The 20,543-nt window shown below is 51.0% G+C and overlaps 18 non-coding genes across 18 annotated transcripts; 9 read left to right on the top strand and 9 right to left on the bottom strand.

Moving 5' to 3' along the window:
- The first annotated feature begins 143 nt into the window (after nt 1-143).
- trnaa-agc (transfer RNA alanine (anticodon AGC)) lies at nt 144-216 on the top strand. The gene has a single exon. It is a non-coding gene; the product is annotated as a tRNA-Ala (tRNA).
- A 1,662-nt stretch (nt 217-1,878) lies between these two features.
- trnam-cau (transfer RNA methionine (anticodon CAU)) lies at nt 1,879-1,951 on the bottom strand. Its single transcript has one exon. It is a non-coding gene; the product is annotated as a tRNA-Met (tRNA).
- Nucleotides 1,952-2,383: 432 nt separating this feature from the next.
- trnaa-agc (transfer RNA alanine (anticodon AGC)) lies at nt 2,384-2,456 on the top strand. Its single transcript has one exon. It is a non-coding gene; the product is annotated as a tRNA-Ala (tRNA).
- A 1,662-nt stretch (nt 2,457-4,118) lies between these two features.
- trnam-cau (transfer RNA methionine (anticodon CAU)) lies at nt 4,119-4,191 on the bottom strand. Its single transcript has one exon. It is a non-coding gene; the product is annotated as a tRNA-Met (tRNA).
- A 2,179-nt stretch (nt 4,192-6,370) lies between these two features.
- trnam-cau (transfer RNA methionine (anticodon CAU)) lies at nt 6,371-6,443 on the bottom strand. Its single transcript has one exon. It is a non-coding gene; the product is annotated as a tRNA-Met (tRNA).
- A 432-nt stretch (nt 6,444-6,875) lies between these two features.
- Nucleotides 6,876-6,948, top strand: trnaa-agc (transfer RNA alanine (anticodon AGC)). Its single transcript has one exon. It is a non-coding gene; the product is annotated as a tRNA-Ala (tRNA).
- A 1,662-nt stretch (nt 6,949-8,610) lies between these two features.
- On the bottom strand, nt 8,611-8,683 carry trnam-cau (transfer RNA methionine (anticodon CAU)). The gene has a single exon. It is a non-coding gene; the product is annotated as a tRNA-Met (tRNA).
- A 432-nt stretch (nt 8,684-9,115) lies between these two features.
- On the top strand, nt 9,116-9,188 carry trnaa-agc (transfer RNA alanine (anticodon AGC)). Its single transcript has one exon. It is a non-coding gene; the product is annotated as a tRNA-Ala (tRNA).
- A 1,662-nt stretch (nt 9,189-10,850) lies between these two features.
- Nucleotides 10,851-10,924, bottom strand: trnam-cau (transfer RNA methionine (anticodon CAU)). The gene has a single exon. It is a non-coding gene; the product is annotated as a tRNA-Met (tRNA).
- Nucleotides 10,925-11,356: 432 nt separating this feature from the next.
- On the top strand, nt 11,357-11,429 carry trnaa-agc (transfer RNA alanine (anticodon AGC)). The gene has a single exon. It is a non-coding gene; the product is annotated as a tRNA-Ala (tRNA).
- Nucleotides 11,430-13,091: 1,662 nt separating this feature from the next.
- On the bottom strand, nt 13,092-13,165 carry trnam-cau (transfer RNA methionine (anticodon CAU)). The gene has a single exon. It is a non-coding gene; the product is annotated as a tRNA-Met (tRNA).
- A 432-nt stretch (nt 13,166-13,597) lies between these two features.
- Nucleotides 13,598-13,670, top strand: trnaa-agc (transfer RNA alanine (anticodon AGC)). Its single transcript has one exon. It is a non-coding gene; the product is annotated as a tRNA-Ala (tRNA).
- Nucleotides 13,671-15,332: 1,662 nt separating this feature from the next.
- trnam-cau (transfer RNA methionine (anticodon CAU)) lies at nt 15,333-15,405 on the bottom strand. The gene has a single exon. It is a non-coding gene; the product is annotated as a tRNA-Met (tRNA).
- A 432-nt stretch (nt 15,406-15,837) lies between these two features.
- On the top strand, nt 15,838-15,910 carry trnaa-agc (transfer RNA alanine (anticodon AGC)). Its single transcript has one exon. It is a non-coding gene; the product is annotated as a tRNA-Ala (tRNA).
- A 1,662-nt stretch (nt 15,911-17,572) lies between these two features.
- On the bottom strand, nt 17,573-17,645 carry trnam-cau (transfer RNA methionine (anticodon CAU)). The gene has a single exon. It is a non-coding gene; the product is annotated as a tRNA-Met (tRNA).
- Nucleotides 17,646-18,077: 432 nt separating this feature from the next.
- Nucleotides 18,078-18,150, top strand: trnaa-agc (transfer RNA alanine (anticodon AGC)). Its single transcript has one exon. It is a non-coding gene; the product is annotated as a tRNA-Ala (tRNA).
- Nucleotides 18,151-19,820: 1,670 nt separating this feature from the next.
- On the bottom strand, nt 19,821-19,893 carry trnam-cau (transfer RNA methionine (anticodon CAU)). The gene has a single exon. It is a non-coding gene; the product is annotated as a tRNA-Met (tRNA).
- Nucleotides 19,894-20,325: 432 nt separating this feature from the next.
- trnaa-agc (transfer RNA alanine (anticodon AGC)) lies at nt 20,326-20,398 on the top strand. Its single transcript has one exon. It is a non-coding gene; the product is annotated as a tRNA-Ala (tRNA).
- The last annotated feature ends 145 nt before the right edge of the window (nt 20,399-20,543 follow it).

Below are 20,543 nucleotides of genomic sequence, written 5' to 3'. Positions count from 1 at the left end.
AAGATGTTGATTAAATGGAAAAACTACCGTGTTGAAGCAGCAGGCCGGATCCGATGAAGAGGTCCTGTGCACTTTCTCAAGCATCTTGGAGACGGACTGAGGAGATCCTGAGCAGCAAGAAAGCTGACCCCAGCTGCAGCTTGGGGGAATTAGCTCAAATGGTAGAGCGCTCGCTTAGCATGCGAGAGGTAGTGGGATCGATGCCCACATTCTCCACTTTGATTTTTACCTTGGGGCCAAAGCTTCTTGGAGACAGGGGCTGAGGCAAGCCTGGACAGCAAGAAAGCTGAGGCCAGAATTGCCATGGGGAATTAGCTCAAATGGTAGAGCGCTCGCTTTGCATGTGAGAGGTAGTGGGATCGATGCCCACATTCTCCACTCAGATTTTATCTTTGGGCCAAAGTTTCAGGCCCACCCGTCATGTCATTCACTTTACACATCTCCAGGCTTTCTCCAAGCGCTGCCGCACGCACGCACGCACCCACCCACGCACAGAGTGTCTGAATGATTTGCACAGCTGCCGCAAGAAGCTGCCGTCATATTTATCAGCAGTAAAGATGGGAATGTGAGGCGAATGGAGGGAAAGAAGGTGTCAAATACACAAGATTGTATCCAGGATGCACAGGTGATGAGACTCACACGCTGCCGACTGCACCAAGAAGGCACACTTGGAACTGCGCTGCACACGGCGTGACTAGATTTGCCATCGAACAGCCTGCATCCAGCCACAAGTAAAGTGTTCAGAAAACACTGAGGAAATTACACAACAATACATCAGCTTGTGATACAGAGTCAGAAACGTCATCCATTACAGCACGGGGGCCCATCGCGCAGGGTGAAGCTGGCGGGTAACTGCATGCCTACACCTTTGCCGTTAAGATGTGGATGAAGCACTCAAGGGCTCAAAGGTGCACGGTCAAAATTCAGCAAAGACTGCGTGCGGATGTCAACGATTCGCATCGATTGCTCAGTCGGTACAACAGAAGACTCGAGGGGTAAATATACCAAAGTCGTCCTTAGGTCACCGCTTGAATGATGTTAACAATTTCTGCGTGCCCATTGAGAAGGAAGTGTGTCGTAAGCAAACGTTTACGGCAAAGCAGCACTCCGAACATGAGGACGAGTTTATAACTGAACATGTTGCTGCTCAGGCAGAGGAGCCATCTTTGCCTGTGGGAAAACAGCCTCCACACGGCTGCAAAGTTTCTGCAGTTGCGTGTGCGGGCCAGCGGGAGTGGCATTGAGCAGCAACGCATCCAACAGCTGAGCCCTCACCTGCAAGCAAAAGTAGATTGCTAACACTGAGACAGGGGTCTCGCCTGCCTCCTCACACTCGTGCTGACTGCCGTTTTCCTAGCGGCTTGCTTTGAATGTGCAAATTCAGCCTCTTCACTGATTATGACGCGTCGACTGCGATTTTCCCTTCTGCTGATGGCACGAGCTGCGGCTGCTGGCTCACGTTGAGTGAATGGCAAAATGACTGTGTTGAAGCAGCAGGCCGATCCGATGAAGAATTTCTCTGCACTTTCATGAACATCTTGGAGCCAGGGGGTGTGGAGATGTTGGGCAGCAAGAAAGCGGACGCAGCAATCAACTTGGGGGAATTAGCTAAAGTGGTAGCGCGCTTGCTTCGCATGTGAGAGGCAGTGGGATCGATGCCCACATTCTCCACTTTGATTTTTAACCTTTGGGCCAAAGTTTCATGCCCAGCGGTCCTGTCATGAAGTTCACACATCTTCAGGGTTCCTCCACACGCTGCCGTACGCACAGAATCTGAATGACTTACAGAGCTGTTGCATGCAAGCTGCCTTCATATTTGTCAGCAGGAAAGATGGGAATGAGAGGTGAATGGAAGAAAAGAAGGTGGAAAAAGAGCCCTGCCCTCTCTGAGGATTGAACTCAGGACCTTCAGATTATGAGACTGACGCGCTGCCTACTGCGCTAAGAAGGCACAGGCAGTTGGGCACTGTACACTGCATGACTAGGTTTGCCATCATCAGGCTGCGTCCAGTCACAATGAAAACTGCTCACGTAACATTGAGGCAGATTAGAGAACAATATCGCAGCTTGTGATATGGAGACAGACACGTTATCCATCACAACGTCGGCCCAAGCTGCAGGTCGATGCAGGCGGGCCACAGCACAGCCACAGCTTTGGCATCAAGACATGGATGAAGCGCTCAAGGGCTAAAGGGTGCACTGTCACAATCAGCAAAGATAGTGGCTTTCAATGGATTTCAAAGATGTTGATTAAATGGAAAAACTACCGTGTTGAAGCAGCAGGCCGGATCCGATGAAGAGGTCCTGTGCACTTTCTCGAGCATCTTGGAGACGGACTGAGGAGATCCTGAGCAGCAAGAAAGCTGACCCCAACTGCAGCTTGGGGGAATTAGCTCAAATGGTAGAGCGCTCGCTTAGCATGCGAGAGGTAGTGGGATCGATGCCCACATTCTCCACTTTGATTTTTACCTTGGGGCCAAAGCTTCTTGGAGACAGGGGCTGAGGCAAGCCTGGACAGCAAGAAAGCTGAGGCCAGAATTGCCATGGGGAATTAGCTCAAATGGTAGAGCGCTTGCTTTGCATGTGAGAGGTAGTGGGATCGATGCCCACATTCTCCACTCAGATTTTATCTTTGGGCCAAAGTTTCAGGCCCACCCGTCATGTCATTCACTTTACACATCTCCAGGCTTTCTCCAAGCGCTGCCGCACGCACGCACGCACCCACCCACGCACAGAGTGTCTGAATGATTTGCACAGCTGCCGCAAGAAGCTGCCGTCATATTTATCAGCAGTAAAGATGGGAATGTGAGGCGAATGGAGGGAAAGAAGGTGTCAAATCCACAAGATTGTATCCAGGATGCACAGGTGATGAGACTCACACGCTGCCGACTGCACCAAGAAGGCACACTTGGAACTGCGCTGCACACGGCGTGACTAGATTTGCCATCGAACAGCCTGCATCCAGCCACAAGTAAAGTGTTCAGAAAACACTGAGGAAATTACACAACAATACATCAGCTTGTGATACAGAGTCAGAAACGTCATCCATTACAGCACGGGGGCCCATCGCGCAGGGTGAAGCTGGCGGGTAACTGCATGCCTACACCTTTGCCGTTAAGATGTGGATGAAGCACTCAAGGGCTCAAAGGTGCACGGTCAAAATTCAGCAAAGACTGCGTGCGGATGTCAACGATTCGCATCGATTGCTCAGTCGGTACAACAGAAGACTCGAGGGGTAAATATACCAAAGTCGTCCTTAGGTCACCGCTTGAATGATGTTAACAATTTCTGCGTGCCCATTGAGAAGGAAGTGTGTCGTAAGCAAACGTTTACGGCAAAGCAGCACTCCGAACATGAGGACGAGTTTATAACTGAACATGTTGCTGCTCAGGCAGAGGAGCCATCTTTGCCTGTGGGAAAACAGCCTCCACACGGCTGCAAAGTTTCTGCAGTTGCGTGTGCGGGCCAGCGGGAGTGGCATTGAGCCGCAACGCATCCAAAAGCTGAGCCCTCACCTACAAGCAAAAGTAGATTGCTAACACTGAGACAGGGGTCTCGCCTGCCTCCTCACACTCGTGCTGACTGCCGTTTTCCTAGCGGCTTTCTTTGAATGTGCAAATTCAGCCTCTTCACTGATTATGACGCGTCGACTGCGATTTTCCCTTCTGCTGATGGCACGAGCTGCGGCTGCTGGCTCACGTTGAGTGAATGGCAAAATGACTGTGTTGAAGCAGCAGGCCGATCCGATGAAGAATTTCTCTGCACTTTCATGAACATCTTGGAGCCAGGGGGTGTGGAGATGTTGGGCAGCAAGAAAGCGGACGCAGCAGTCAGCTTGGGGGAATTAGCTCAAGTGGTAGAGCGCTTGCTTCGCATGTGAGAGGCAGTGGGATCGATGCCCACATTCTCCACTTTGATTTTTAACCTTTGGGCCAAAGTTTCATGCCCAGCGGTCCTGTCATGAAGTTCACACATGTTCAGGGTTCCTCCACACGCTGCCGTACGCACAGAATCTGAATGACTTACAGAGCTGTTGCATGCAAGCTGCCTTCATATTTGTCAGCAGGAAAGATGGGAATGAGAGGTGAATGGAAGAAAAGAAGGTGGAAAAAGAGCCCTGCCCTCTCTGAGGATTGAACTCAGGACCTTCAGATTATGAGACTGACGCGCTGCCTACTGCGCTAAGAAGGCACAGGCAGTTGGGCACTGTACACTGCATGACTAGGTTTGCCATCATCAGGCTGCGTCCAGTCACAATGAAAACTGCTCACGTAACATTGAGGCAGATTAGAGAACAATATCGCAGCTTGTGATATGGAGACAGACACGTTATCCATCACAACGTCGGCCCAAGCTGCAGGTCGACGCAGGCGGGCCACAGCACAGCCACAGCTTTGGCATCAAGACATGGATGAAGCGCTCAAGGGCTAAAGGGTGCACTGTCACAATCAGCAAAGATAGTGGCTTTCAATGGATTTCAAAGATGTTGATTAAATGGAAAAACTACCGTGTTGAAGCAGCAGGCCGGATCCGATGAAGAGGTCCTGTGCACTTTCTCAAGCATCTTGGAGACGGACTGAGGAGATCCTGAGCAGCAAGAAAGCTGACCCCAGCTGCAGCTTGGGGGGATTAGCTCAAATGGTAGAGCGCTCGCTTAGCATGCGAGAGGTAGTGGGATAGATGCCCACATTCTCCACTTTGATTTTTACCTTGGGGCCAAAGCTTCTTGGAGACAGGGGCTGAGGCAAGCCTGGACAGCAAGAAAGCTGAGGCCAGAATTGCCATGGGGAATTAGCTCAAATGGTAGAGCGCTCGCTTTGCATGTGAGAGGTAGTGGGATCGATGCCCACATTCTCCACTCAGATTTTATCTTTGGGCCAAAGTTTCAGGCCCACCCGTCATGTCATTCACTTTACACATCTCTCGGCTTTCTCCAAGCGCTGCCGCACGCACGCACGCACGCACGCACCCACCCACGCACGCACAGAGTGTCTGAATGATTTGCACAGCTGCCGCAAGAAGCTGCCGTCATATTTATCAGCAGTAAAGATGGGAATGTGAGGCGAATGGAGGGAAAGAAGGTGTCAAATACACAAGATTGTATCCAGGATGCACAGGTGATGAGACTCACACGCTGCCGACTGCACCAAGAAGGCACACTTGGAACTGCGCTGCACACGGCGTGACTAGATTTGCCATCGAACAGCCTGCATCCAGCCACAAGTAAAGTGTTCAGAAAACACTGAGGAAATTACACAACAATACATCAGCTTGTGATACAGAGTCAGAAACGTCATCCATTACAGCACGGGGGCCCATCGCGCAGGGTGAAGCTGGCGGGTAACTGCATGCCTACACCTTTGCCGTTAAGATGTGGATGAAGCACTCAAGGGCTCAAAGGTGCACGGTCAAAATTCAGCAAAGACTGCGTGCGGATGTCAACGATTCGCATCGATTGCTCAGTCGGTACAACAGAAGACTCGAGGGGTAAATATACCAAAGTCGTCCTTAGGTCACCGCTTGAATGATGTTAACAATTTCTGCGTGCCCATTGAGAAGGAAGTGTGTCGTAAGCAAACGTTTACGGCAAAGCAGCACTCCGAACATGAGGACGAGTTTATAACTGAACATGTTGCTGCTCAGGCAGAGGAGCCATCTTTGCCTGTGGGAAAACAGCCTCCACACGGCTGCAAAGTTTCTGCAGTTGCGTGTGCGGGCCAGCGGGAGTGGCATTGAGCAGCAACGCATCCAACAGCTGAGCCCTCACCTGCAAGCAAAAGTAGATTGCTAACACTGAGACAGGGGTCTCGCCTGCCTCCTCACACTCGTGCTGACTGCCGTTTTCCTAGCGGCTTGCTTTGAATGTGCAAATTCAGCCTCTTCACTGATTATGACGCGTCGACTGCGATTTTCCCTTCTGCTGATGGCACGAGCTGCGGCTGCTGGCTCACGTTGAGTGAATGGCAAAATGACTGTGTTGAAGCAGCAGGCCGATCCGATGAAGAATTTCTCTGCACTTTCATGAACATCTTGGAGCCAGGGGGTGTGGAGATGTTGGGCAGCAAGAAAGCGGACGCAGCAATCAACTTGGGGGAATTAGCTAAAGTGGTAGCGCGCTTGCTTCGCATGTGAGAGGCAGTGGGATCGATGCCCACATTCTCCACTTTGATTTTTAACCTTTGGGCCAAAGTTTCATGCCCAGCGGTCCTGTCATGAAGTTCACACATCTTCAGGGTTCCTCCACACGCTGCCGTACGCACAGAATCTGAATGACTTACAGAGCTGTTGCATGCAAGCTGCCTTCATATTTGTCAGCAGGAAAGATGGGAATGAGAGGTGAATGGAAGAAAAGAAGGTGGAAAAAGAGCCCTGCCCTCTCTGAGGATTGAACTCAGGACCTTCAGATTATGAGACTGACGCGCTGCCTACTGCGCTAAGAAGGCACAGGCAGTTGGGCACTGTACACTGCATGACTAGGTTTGCCATCATCAGGCTGCGTCCAGTCACAATGAAAACTGCTCACGTAACATTGAGGCAGATTAGAGAACAATATCGCAGCTTGTGATATGGAGACAGACACGTTATCCATCACAACGTCGGCCCAAGCTGCAGGTCGACGCAGGCGGGCCACAGCACAGCCACAGCTTTGGCATCAAGACATGGATGAAGCGCTCAAGGGCTAAAGGGTGCACTGTCACAATCAGCAAAGATAGTGGCTTTCAATGGATTTCAAAGATGTTGATTAAATGGAAAAACTACCGTGTTGAAGCAGCAGGCCGGATCCGATGAAGAGGTCCTGTGCACTTTCTCAAGCATCTTGGAGACGGACTGAGGAGATCCTGAGCAGCAAGAAAGCTGACCCCAGCTGCAGCTTGGGGGAATTAGCTCAAATGGTAGAGCGCTCGCTTAGCATGCGAGAGGTAGTGGGATCGATGCCCACATTCTCCACTTTGATTTTTACCTTGGGGCCAAAGCTTCTTGGAGACAGGGGCTGAGGCAAGCCTGGACAGCAAGAAAGCTGAGGCCAGAATTGCCATGGGGAATTAGCTCAAATGGTAGAGCGCTTGCTTTGCATGTGAGAGGTAGTGGGATCGATGCCCACATTCTCCACTCAGATTTTATCTTTGGGCCAAAGTTTCAGGCCCACCCGTCATGTCATTCACTTTACACATCTCCAGGCTTTCTCCAAGCGCTGCCGCACGCACGCACGCACCCACCCACGCACAGAGTGTCTGAATGATTTGCACAGCTGCCGCAAGAAGCTGCCGTCATATTTATCAGCAGTAAAGATGGGAATGTGAGGCGAATGGAGGGAAAGAAGGTGTCAAATCCACAAGATTGTATCCAGGATGCACAGGTGATGAGACTCACACGCTGCCGACTGCACCAAGAAGGCACACTTGGAACTGCGCTGCACACGGCGTGACTAGATTTGCCATCGAACAGCCTGCATCCAGCCACAAGTAAAGTGTTCAGAAAACACTGAGGAAATTACACAACAATACATCAGCTTGTGATACAGAGTCAGAAACGTCATCCATTACAGCACGGGGGCCCATCGCGCAGGGTGAAGCTGGCGGGTAACTGCATGCCTACACCTTTGCCGTTAAGATGTGGATGAAGCACTCAAGGGCTCAAAGGTGCACGGTCAAAATTCAGCAAAGACTGCGTGCGGATGTCAACGATTCGCATCGATTGCTCAGTCGGTACAACAGAAGACTCGAGGGGTAAATATACCAAAGTCGTCCTTAGGTCACCGCTTGAATGATGTTAACAATTTCTGCGTGCCCATTGAGAAGGAAGTGTGTCGTAAGCAAACGTTTACGGCAAAGCAGCACTCCGAACATGAGGACGAGTTTATAACTGAACATGTTGCTGCTCAGGCAGAGGAGCCATCTTTGCCTGTGGGAAAACAGCCTCCACACGGCTGCAAAGTTTCTGCAGTTGCGTGTGCGGGCCAGCGGGAGTGGCATTGAGCAGCAACGCATCCAACAGCTGAGCCCTCACCTGCAAGCAAAAGTAGATTGCTAACACTGAGACAGGGGTCTCGCCTGCCTCCTCACACTCGTGCTGACTGCCGTTTTCCTAGCGGCTTGCTTTGAATGTGCAAATTCAGCCTCTTCACTGATTATGACGCGTCGACTGCGATTTTCCCTTCTGCTGATGGCACGAGCTGCGGCTGCTGGCTCACGTTGAGTGAATGGCAAAATGACTGTGTTGAAGCAGCAGGCCGATCCGATGAAGAATTTCTCTGCACTTTCATGAACATCTTGGAGCCAGGGGGTGTGGAGATGTTGGGCAGCAAGAAAGCGGACGCAGCAATCAACTTGGGGGAATTAGCTAAAGTGGTAGCGCGCTTGCTTCGCATGTGAGAGGCAGTGGGATCGATGCCCACATTCTCCACTTTGATTTTTAACCTTTGGGCCAAAGTTTCATGCCCAGCGGTCCTGTCATGAAGTTCACACATCTTCAGGGTTCCTCCACACGCTGCCGTACGCACAGAATCTGAATGACTTACAGAGCTGTTGCATGCAAGCTGCCTTCATATTTGTCAGCAGGAAAGATGGGAATGAGAGGTGAATGGAAGAAAAGAAGGTGGAAAAAGAGCCCTGCCCTCTCTGAGGATTGAACTCAGGACCTTCAGATTATGAGACTGACGCGCTGCCTACTGCGCTAAGAAGGCACAGGCAGTTGGGCACTGTACACTGCATGACTAGGTTTGCCATCATCAGGCTGCGTCCAGTCACAATGAAAACTGCTCACGTAACATTGAGGCAGATTAGAGAACAATATCGCAGCTTGTGATATGGAGACAGACACGTTATCCATCACAACGTCGGCCCAAGCTGCAGGTCGACGCAGGCGGGCCACAGCACAGCCACAGCTTTGGCATCAAGACATGGATGAAGCGCTCAAGGGCTAAAGGGTGCACTGTCACAATCAGCAAAGATAGTGGCTTTCAATGGATTTCAAAGATGTTGATTAAATGGAAAAACTACCGTGTTGAAGCAGCAGGCCGGATCCGATGAAGAGGTCCTGTGCACTTTCTCAAGCATCTTGGAGACGGACTGAGGAGATCCTGAGCAGCAAGAAAGCTGACCCCAGCTGCAGCTTGGGGGAATTAGCTCAAATGGTAGAGCGCTCGCTTAGCATGCGAGAGGTAGTGGGATCGATGCCCACATTCTCCACTTTGATTTTTACCTTGGGGCCAAAGCTTCTTGGAGACAGGGGCTGAGGCAAGCCTGGACAGCAAGAAAGCTGAGGCCAGAATTGCCATGGGGAATTAGCTCAAATGGTAGAGCGCTTGCTTTGCATGTGAGAGGTAGTGGGATCGATGCCCACATTCTCCACTCAGATTTTATCTTTGGGCCAAAGTTTCAGGCCCACCCGTCATGTCATTCACTTTACACATCTCCAGGCTTTCTCCAAGCGCTGCCGCACGCACGCACGCACCCACCCACGCACAGAGTGTCTGAATGATTTGCACAGCTGCCGCAAGAAGCTGCCGTCATATTTATCAGCAGTAAAGATGGGAATGTGAGGCGAATGGAGGGAAAGAAGGTGTCAAATCCACAAGATTGTATCCAGGATGCACAGGTGATGAGACTCACACGCTGCCGACTGCACCAAGAAGGCACACTTGGAACTGCGCTGCACACGGCGTGACTAGATTTGCCATCGAACAGCCTGCATCCAGCCACAAGTAAAGTGTTCAGAAAACACTGAGGAAATTACACAACAATACATCAGCTTGTGATACAGAGTCAGAAACGTCATCCATTACAGCACGGGGGCCCATCGCGCAGGGTGAAGCTGGCGGGTAACTGCATGCCTACACCTTTGCCGTTAAGATGTGGATGAAGCACTCAAGGGCTCAAAGGTGCACGGTCAAAATTCAGCAAAGACTGCGTGCGGATGTCAACGATTCGCATCGATTGCTCAGTCGGTACAACAGAAGACTCGAGGGGTAAATATACCAAAGTCGTCCTTAGGTCACCGCTTGAATGATGTTAACAATTTCTGCGTGCCCATTGAGAAGGAAGTGTGTCGTAAGCAAACGTTTACGGCAAAGCAGCACTCCGAACATGAGGACGAGTTTATAACTGAACATGTTGCTGCTCAGGCAGAGGAGCCATCTTTGCCTGTGGGAAAACAGCCTCCACACGGCTGCAAAGTTTCTGCAGTTGCGTGTGCGGGCCAGCGGGAGTGGCATTGAGCCGCAACGCATCCAAAAGCTGAGCCCTCACCTACAAGCAAAAGTAGATTGCTAACACTGAGACAGGGGTCTCGCCTGCCTCCTCACACTCGTGCTGACTGCCGTTTTCCTAGCGGCTTTCTTTGAATGTGCAAATTCAGCCTCTTCACTGATTATGACGCGTCGACTGCGATTTTCCCTTCTGCTGATGGCACGAGCTGCGGCTGCTGGCTCACGTTGAGTGAATGGCAAAATGACTGTGTTGAAGCAGCAGGCCGATCCGATGAAGAATTTCTCTGCACTTTCATGAACATCTTGGAGCCAGGGGGTGTGGAGATGTTGGGCAGCAAGAAAGCGGACGCAGCAGTCAGCTTGGGGGAATTAGCTCAAGTGGTAGAGCGCTTGCTTCGCATGTGAGAGGCAGTGGGATCGATGCCCACATTCTCCACTTTGATTTTTAACCTTTGGGCCAAAGTTTCATGCCCAGCGGTCCTGTCATGAAGTTCACACATCTTCAGGGTTCCTCCACACGCTGCCGTCCGCACAGAATCTGAATGACTTACAGAGCTGTTGCATGCAAGCTGCCTTCATATTTGTCAGCAGGAAAGATGGGAATGAGAGGTGAATGGAAGAAAAGAAGGTGGAAAAAGAGCCCTGCCCTCTCTGAGGATTGAACTCAGGACCTATCAGATTATGAGACTGACTCGCTGCCTACTGCGCTAAGAAGGCACAGGCAGTTGGGCACTGTACACTGCATGACTAGGTTTGCCATCATCAGGCTGCGTCCAGTCACAATGAAAACTGCTCACGTAACATTGAGGCAGATTAGAGAACAATATCGCAGCTTGTGATATGGAGACAGACACGTTATCCATCACAACGTCGGCCCAAGCTGCAGGTCGACGCAGGCGGGCCACAGCACAGCCACAGCTTTGGCATCAAGACATGGATGAAGCGCTCAAGGGCTAAAGGGTGCACTGTCACAATCAGCAAAGATAGTGGCTTTCAATGGATTTCAAAGATGTTGATTAAATGGAAAAACTACCGTGTTGAAGCAGCAGGCCGGATCCGATGAAGAGGTCCTGTGCACTTTCTCGAGCATCTTGGAGACGGAGTGAGGAGATCCTGAGCAGCAAGAAAGCTGACCCCAACTGCAGCTTGGGGGAATTAGCTCAAATGGTAGAGCGCTCGCTTAGCATGCGAGAGGTAGTGGGATCGATGCCCACATTCTCCACTTTGATTTTTACCTTGGGGCCAAAGCTTCTTGGAGACAGGGGCTGAGGCAAGCCTGGACAGCAAGAAAGCTGAGGCCAGAATTGCCATGGGGAATTAGCTCAAATGGTAGAGCGCTTGCTTTGCATGTGAGAGGTAGTGGGATCGATGCCCACATTCTCCACTCAGATTTTATCTTTGGGCCAAAGTTTCAGGCCCACCCGTCATGTCATTCACTTTACACATCTCCAGGCTTTCTCCAAGCGCTGCCGCACGCACGCACGCACCCACCCACGCACAGAGTGTCTGAATGATTTGCACAGCTGCCGCAAGAAGCTGCCGTCATATTTATCAGCAGTAAAGATGGGAATGTGAGGCGAATGGAGGGAAAGAAGGTGTCAAATACACAAGATTGTATCCAGGATGCACAGGTGATGAGACTCACACGCTGCCGACTGCACCAAGAAGGCACACTTGGAACTGCGCTGCACACGGCGTGACTAGATTTGCCATCGAACAGCCTGCATCCAGCCACAAGTAAAGTGTTCAGAAAACACTGAGGAAATTACACAACAATACATCAGCTTGTGATACAGAGTCAGAAACGTCATCCATTACAGCACGGGGGCCCATCGCGCAGGGTGAAGCTGGCGGGTAACTGCATGCCTACACCTTTGCCGTTAAGATGTGGATGAAGCACTCAAGGGCTCAAAGGTGCACGGTCAAAATTCAGCAAAGACTGCGTGCGGATGTCAACGATTCGCATCGATTGCTCAGTCGGTACAACAGAAGACTCGAGGGGTAAATATACCAAAGTCGTCCTTAGGTCACCGCTTGAATGATGTTAACAATTTCTGCGTGCCCATTGAGAAGGAAGTGTGTCGTAAGCAAACGTTTACGGCAAAGCAGCACTCCGAACATGAGGACGAGTTTATAACTGAACATGTTGCTGCTCAGGCAGAGGAGCCATCTTTGCCTGTGGGAAAACAGCCTCCACACGGCTGCAAAGTTTCTGCAGTTGCGTGTGCGGGCCAGCGGGAGTGGCATTGAGCAGCAACGCATCCAACAGCTGAGCCCTCACCTGCAAGCAAAAGTAGATTGCTAACACTGAGACAGGGGTCTCGCCTGCCTCCTCACACTCGTGCTGACTGCCGTTTTCCTAGCGGCTTGCTTTGAATGTGCAAATTCAGCCTCTTCACTGATTATGACGCGTCGACTGCGATTTTCCCTTCTGCTGATGGCACGAGCTGCGGCTGCTGGCTCACGTTGAGTGAATGGCAAAATGACTGTGTTGAAGCAGCAGGCCGATCCGATGAAGAATTTCTCTGCACTTTCATGAACATCTTGGAGCCAGGGGGTGTGGAGATGTTGGGCAGCAAGAAAGCGGACGCAGTAATCAACTTGGGGGAATTAGCTCAAGTGGTAGAGCGCTTGCTTCGCATGTGAGAGGCAGTGGGATCGATGCCCACATTCTCCACTTTGATTTTTAACCTTTGGGCCAAAGTTTCATGCCCAGCGGTCCTGTCATGAAGTTCACACATCTTCAGGGTTCCTCCACACGCTGCCGTCCGCACAGAATCTGAATGACTTACAGAGCTGTTGCATGCAAGCTGCCTTCATATTTGTCAGCAGGAAAGATGGGAATGAGAGGTGAATGGAAGAAAAGAAGGTGGAAAAAGAGCCCTGCCCTCTCTGAGGATTGAACTCAGGACCTATCAGATTATGAGACTGACTCGCTGCCTACTGCGCTAAGAAGGCACAGGCAGTTGGGCACTGTACACTGCATGACTAGGTTTGCCATCATCAGGCTGCGTCCAGTCACAATGAAAACTGCTCACGTAACATTGAGGCAGATTAGAGAACAATATCGCAGCTTGTGATATGGAGACAGACACGTTATCCATCACAACGTCGGCCCAAGCTGCAGGTCGACGCAGGCGGGCCACAGCACAGCCACAGCTTTGGCATCAAGACATGGATGAAGCGCTCAAGGGCTAAAGGGTGCACTGTCACAATCAGCAAAGATAGTGGCTTTCAATGGATTTCAAAGATGTTGATTAAATGGAAAAACTACCGTGTTGAAGCAGCAGGCCGGATCCGATGAAGAGGTCCTGTGCACTTTCTCGAGCATCTTGGAGACGGAGTGAGGAGATCCTGAGCAGCAAGAAAGCTGACCCCAACTGCAGCTTGGGGGAATTAGCTCAAATGGTAGAGCGCTCGCTTAGCATGCGAGAGGTAGTGGGATCGATGCCCACATTCTCCACTTTGATTTTTACCTTGGGGCCAAAGCTTCTTGGAGACAGGGGCTGAGGCAAGCCTGGACAGCAAGAAAGCTGAGGCCAGAATTGCCATGGGGAATTAGCTCAAATGGTAGAGCGCTTGCTTTGCATGTGAGAGGTAGTGGGATCGATGCCCACATTCTCCACTCAGATTTTATCTTTGGGCCAAAGTTTCAGGCCCACCCGTCATGTCATTCACTTTACACATCTCCAGGCTTTCTCCAAGCGCTGCCGCACGCACGCACGCACCCACCCACGCACAGAGTGTCTGAATGATTTGCACAGCTGCCGCAAGAAGCTGCCGTCATATTTATCAGCAGTAAAGATGGGAATGTGAGGCGAATGGAGGGAAAGAAGGTGTCAAATACACAAGATTGTATCCAGGATGCACAGGTGATGAGACTCACACGCTGCCGACTGCACCAAGAAGGCACACTTGGAACTGCGCTGCACACGGCGTGACTAGATTTGCCATCGAACAGCCTGCATCCAGCCACAAGTAAAGTGTTCAGAAAACACTGAGGAAATTACACAACAATACATCAGCTTGTGATACAGAGTCAGAAACGTCATCCATTACAGCACGGGGGCCCATCGCGCAGGGTGAAGCTGGCGGGTAACTGCATGCCTACACCTTTGCCGTTAAGATGTGGATGAAGCACTCAAGGGCTCAAAGGTGCACGGTCAAAATTCAGCAAAGACTGCGTGCGGATGTCAACGATTCGCATCGATTGCTCAGTCGGTACAACAGAAGACTCGAGGGGTAAATATACCAAAGTCGTCCTTAGGTCACCGCTTGAATGATGTTAACAATTTCTGCGTGCCCATTGAGAAGGAAGTGTGTCGTAAGCAAACGTTTACGGCAAAGCAGCACTCCGAACATGAGGACGAGTTTATAACTGAACATGTTGCTGCTCAGGCAGAGGAGCCATCTTTGCCTGTGGGAAAACAGCCTCCACACGGCTGCAAAGTTTCTGCAGTTGCGTGTGCGGGCCAGCGGGAGTGGCATTGAGCAGCAACGCATCCAACAGCTGAGCCCTCACCTGCAAGCAAAAGTAGATTGCTAACACTGAGACAGGGGTCTCGCCTGCCTCCTCACACTCGTGCTGACTGCCGTTTTCCTAGCGGCTTGCTTTGAATGTGCAAATTCAGCCTCTTCACTGATTATGACGCGTCGACTGCGATTTTCCCTTCTGCTGATGGCACGAGCTGCGGCTGCTGGCTCACGTTGAGTGAATGGCAAAATGACTGTGTTGAAGCAGCAGGCCGATCCGATGAAGAATTTCTCTGCACTTTCATGAACATCTTGGAGCCAGGGGGTGTGGAGATGTTGGGCAGCAAGAAAGCGGACGCAGCAATCAACTTGGGGGAATTAGCTAAAGTGGTAGCGCGCTTGCTTCGCATGTGAGAGGCAGTGGGATCGATGCCCACATTCTCCACTTTGATTTTTAACCTTTGGGCCAAAGTTTCATGCCCAGCGGTCCTGTCATGAAGTTCACACATCTTCAGGGTTCCTCCACACGCTGCCGTACGCACAGAATCTGAATGACTTACAGAGCTGTTGCATGCAAGCTGCCTTCATATTTGTCAGCAGGAAAGATGGGAATGAGAGGTGAATGGAAGAAAAGAAGGTGGAAAAAGAGCCCTGCCCTCTCTGAGGATTGAACTCAGGACCTTCAGATTATGAGACTGACGCGCTGCCTACTGCGCTAAGAAGGCACAGGCAGTTGGGCACTGTACACTGCATGACTAGGTTTGCCATCATCAGGCTGCGTCCAGTCACAATGAAAACTGCTCACGTAACATTGAGGCAGATTAGAGAACAATATCGCAGCTTGTGATATGGAGACAGACACGTTATCCATCACAACGTCGGCCCAAGCTGCAGGTCGACGCAGGCGGGCCACAGCACAGCCACAGCTTTGGCATCAAGACATGGATGAAGCGCTCAAGGGCTAAAGGGTGCACTGTCACAATCAGCAAAGATAGTGGCTTTCAATGGATTTCAAAGATGTTGATTAAATGGAAAAACTACCGTGTTGAAGCAGCAGGCCGGATCCGATGAAGAGGTCCTGTGCACTTTCTCAAGCATCTTGGAGACGGACTGAGGAGATCCTGAGCAGCAAGAAAGCTGACCCCAGCTGCAGCTTGGGGGAATTAGCTCAAATGGTAGAGCGCTCGCTTAGCATGCGAGAGGTAGTGGGATCGATGCCCACATTCTCCACTTTGATTTTTACCTTGGGGCCAAAGCTTCTTGGAGACAGGGGCTGAGGCAAGCCTGGACAGCAAGAAAGCTGAGGCCAGAATTGCCATGGGGAATTAGCTCAAATGGTAGAGCGCTTGCTTTGCATGTGAGAGGTAGTGGGATCGATGCCCACATTCTCCACTCAGATTTTATCTTTGGGCCAAAGTTTCAGGCCCACCCGTCATGTCATTCACTTTACACATCTCCAGGCTTTCTCCAAGCGCTGCCGCACGCACGCACGCACCCACCCACGCACAGAGTGTCTGAATGATTTGCACAGCTGCCGCAAGAAGCTGCCGTCATATTTATCAGCAGTAAAGATGGGAATGTGAGGCGAATGGAGGGAAAGAAGGTGTCAAATACACAAGATTGTATCCAGGATGCACAGGTGATGAGACTCACACGCTGCCGACTGCACCAAGAAGGCACACTTGGAACTGCGCTGCACACGGCGTGACTAGATTTGCCATCGAACAGCCTGCATCCAGCCACAAGTAAAGTGTTCAGAAAACACTGAGGAAATTACACAACAATACATCAGCTTGTGATACAGAGTCAGAAACGTCATCCATTACAGCACGGGGGCCCATCGCGCAGGGTGAAGCTGGCGGGTAACTGCATGCCTACACCTTTGCCGTTAAGATGTGGATGAAGCACTCAAGGGCTCAAAGGTGCACGGTCAAAATTCAGCAAAGACTGCGTGCGGATGTCAACGATTCGCATCGATTGCTCAGTCGGTACAACAGAAGACTCGAGGGGTAAATATACCAAAGTCGTCCTTAGGTCACCGCTTGAATGATGTTAACAATTTCTGCGTGCCCATTGAGAAGGAAGTGTGTCGTAAGCAAACGTTTACGGCAAAGCAGCACTCCGAACATGAGGACGAGTTTATAACTGAACATGTTGCTGCTCAGGCAGAGGAGCCATCTTTGCCTGTGGGAAAACAGCCTCCACACGGCTGCAAAGTTTCTGCAGTTGCGTGTGCGGGCCAGCGGGAGTGGCATTGAGCCGCAACGCATCCAAAAGCTGAGCCCTCACCTACAAGCAAAAGTAGATTGCTAACACTGAGACAGGGGTCTCGCCTGCCTCCTCACACTCGTGCTGACTGCCGTTTTCCTAGCGGCTTTCTTTGAATGTGCAAATTCAGCCTCTTCACTGATTATGACGCGTCGACTGCGATTTTCCCTTCTGCTGATGGCACGAGCTGCGGCTGCTGGCTCACGTTGAGTGAATGGCAAAATGACTGTGTTGAAGCAGCAGGCCGATCCGATGAAGAATTTCTCTGCACTTTCATGAACATCTTGGAGCCAGGGGGTGTGGAGATGTTGGGCAGCAAGAAAGCGGACGCAGCAGTCAGCTTGGGGGAATTAGCTCAAGTGGTAGAGTGCTTGCTTCGCATGTGAGAGGCAGTGGGATCGATGCCCACATTCTCCACTTTGATTTTTAACCTTTGGGCCAAAGTTTCATGCCCAGCGGTCCTGTCATGAAGTTCACACATCTTCAGGGTTCCTCCACACGCTGCCGTACGCACAGAATCTGAATGACTTACAGAGCTGTTGCATGCAAGCTGCCTTCATATTTGTCAGCAGTAAAGATGGGAATGAGAGGTGAATGGAAGAAAAGAAGGTGGAAAAAGAGCCCTGCCCTCTCTGAGGATTGAACTCAGGACCTTCAGATTATGAGACTGACGCGCTGCCTACTGCGCTAAGAAGGCACAGGCAGTTGGGCACTGTACACTGCATGACTAGGTTTGCCATCATCAGGCTGCGTCCAGTCACAATGAAAACTGCTCACGTAACATTGAGGCAGATTAGAGAACAATATCGCAGCTTGTGATATGGAGACAGACACGTTATCCATCACAACGTCGGCCCAAGCTGCAGGTCGACGCAGGCGGGCCACAGCACAGCCACAGCTTTGGCATCAAGACATGGATGAAGCGCTCAAGGGCTAAAGGGTGCACTGTCACAATCAGCAAAGATAGTGGCTTTCAATGGATTTCAAAGATGTTGATTAAATGGAAAAACTACCGTGTTGAAGCAGCAGGCCGGATCCGATGAAGAGGTCCTGTGCACTTTCTCAAGCATCTTGGAGACGGACTGAGGAGATCCTGAGCAGCAAGAAAGCTGACCCCAGCTGCAGCTTGGGGGGATTAGCTCAAATGGTAGAGCGCTCGCTTAGCATGCGAGAGGTAGTGGGATCGATGCCCACATTCTCCACTTTGATTTTTACCTTGGGGCCAAAGCTTCTTGGAGACAGGGGCTGAGGCAAGCCTGGACAGCAAGAAAGCTGAGGCCAGAATTGCCATGGGGAATTAGCTCAAATGGTAGAGCGCTCGCTTTGCATGTGAGAGGTAGTGGGATCGATGCCCACATTCTCCACTCAGATTTTATCTTTGGGCCAAAGTTTCAGGCCCACCCGTCATGTCATTCACTTTACACATCTCTAGGCTTTCTCCAAGCGCTGCCGCACGCACGCACGCACGCACCCACCCACGCACGCACAGAGTGTCTGAATGATTTGCACAGCTGCCGCAAGAAGCTGCCGTCATATTTATCAGCAGTAAAGATGGGAATGTGAGGCGAATGGAGGGAAAGAAGGTGTCAAATACACAAGATTGTATCCAGGATGCACAGGTGATGAGACTCACACGCTGCCGACTGCACCAAGAAGGCACACTTGGAACTGCGCTGCACACGGCGTGACTAGATTTGCCATCGAACAGCCTGCATCCAGCCACAAGTAAAGTGTTCAGAAAACACTGAGGAAATTACACAACAATACATCAGCTTGTGATACAGAGTCAGAAACGTCATCCATTACAGCACGGGGGCCCATCGCGCAGGGTGAAGCTGGCGGGTAACTGCATGCCTACACCTTTGCCGTTAAGATGTGGATGAAGCACTCAAGGGCTCAAAGGTGCACGGTCAAAATTCAGCAAAGACTGCGTGCGGATGTCAACGATTCGCATCGATTGCTCAGTCGGTACAACAGAAGACTCGAGGGGTAAATATACCAAAGTCGTCCTTAGGTCACCGCTTGAATGATGTTAACAATTTCTGCGTGCCCATTGAGAAGGAAGTGTGTCGTAAGCAAACGTTTACGGCAAAGCAGCACTCCGAACATGAGGACGAGTTTATAACTGAACATGTTGCTGCTCAGGCAGAGGAGCCATCTTTGCCTGTGGGAAAACAGCCTCCACACGGCTGCAAAGTTTCTGCAGTTGCGTGTGCGGGCCAGCGGGAGTGGCATTGAGCCGCAACGCATCCAAAAGCTGAGCCCTCACCTACAAGCAAAAGTAGATTGCTAACACTGAGACAGGGGTCTCGCCTGCCTCCTCACACTCGTGCTGACTGCCGTTTTCCTAGCGGCTTTCTTTGAATGTGCAAATTCAGCCTCTTCACTGATTATGACGCGTCGACTGCGATTTTCCCTTCTGCTGATGGCACGAGCTGCGGCTGCTGGCTCACGTTGAGTGAATGGCAAAATGACTGTGTTGAAGCAGCAGGCCGATCCGATGAAGAATTTCTCTGCACTTTCATGAACATCTTGGAGCCAGGGGGTGTGGAGATGTTGGGCAGCAAGAAAGCGGACGCAGCAGTCAGCTTGGGGGAATTAGCTCAAGTGGTAGAGTGCTTGCTTCGCATGTGAGAGGCAGTGGGATCGATGCCCACATTCTCCACTTTGATTTTTAACCTTTGGGCCAAAGTTTCATGCCCAGCGGTCCTGTCATGAAGTTCACACATCTTCAGGGTTCCTCCACACGCTGCCGTACGCACAGAATCTGAATGACTTACAGAGCTGTTGCATGCAAGCTGCCTTCATATTTGTCAGCAGTAAAGATGGGAATGAGAGGTGAATGGAAGAAAAGAAGGTGGAAAAAGAGCCCTGCCCTCTCTGAGGATTGAACTCAGGACCTTCAGATTATGAGACTGACGCGCTGCCTACTGCGCTAAGAAGGCACAGGCAGTTGGGCACTGTACACTGCATGACTAGGTTTGCCATCATCAGGCTGCGTCCAGTCACAATGAAAACTGCTCACGTAACATTGAGGCAGATTAGAGAACAATATCGCAGCTTGTGATATGGAGACAGACACGTTATCCATCACAACGTCGGCCCAAGCTGCAGGTCGACGCAGGCGGGCCACAGCACAGCCACAGCTTTGGCATCAAGACATGGATGAAGCGCTCAAGGGCTAAAGGGTGCACTGTCACAATCAGCAAAGATAGTGGCTTTCAATGGATTTCAAAGATGTTGATTAAATGGAAAAACTACCGTGTTGAAGCAGCAGGCCGGATCCGATGAAGAGGTCCTGTGCACTTTCTCAAGCATCTTGGAGACGGACTGAGGAGATCCTGAGCAGCAAGAAAGCTGACCCCAGCTGCAGCTTGGGGGGATTAGCTCAAATGGTAGAGCGCTCGCTTAGCATGCGAGAGGTAGTGGGATCGATGCCCACATTCTCCACTTTGATTTTTACCTTGGGGCCAAAGCTTCTTGGAGACAGGGGCTGAGGCAAGCCTGGACAGCAAGAAAGCTGAGGCCAGAATTGCCATGGGGAATTAGCTCAAATGGTAGAGCGCTCGCTTTGCATGTGAGAGGTAGTGGGATC

Source organism: Mustelus asterias, chromosome 7 (genome assembly GCF_964213995.1).
Source record: "Mustelus asterias chromosome 7, sMusAst1.hap1.1, whole genome shotgun sequence".
NCBI classification, from domain to species: Eukaryota; Metazoa; Chordata; class Chondrichthyes; order Carcharhiniformes; family Triakidae; genus Mustelus; species Mustelus asterias.
The sequence above is the reverse complement of the archived record's forward strand: the minus strand, read 5'-3'. Positions and strand labels throughout refer to the sequence as shown.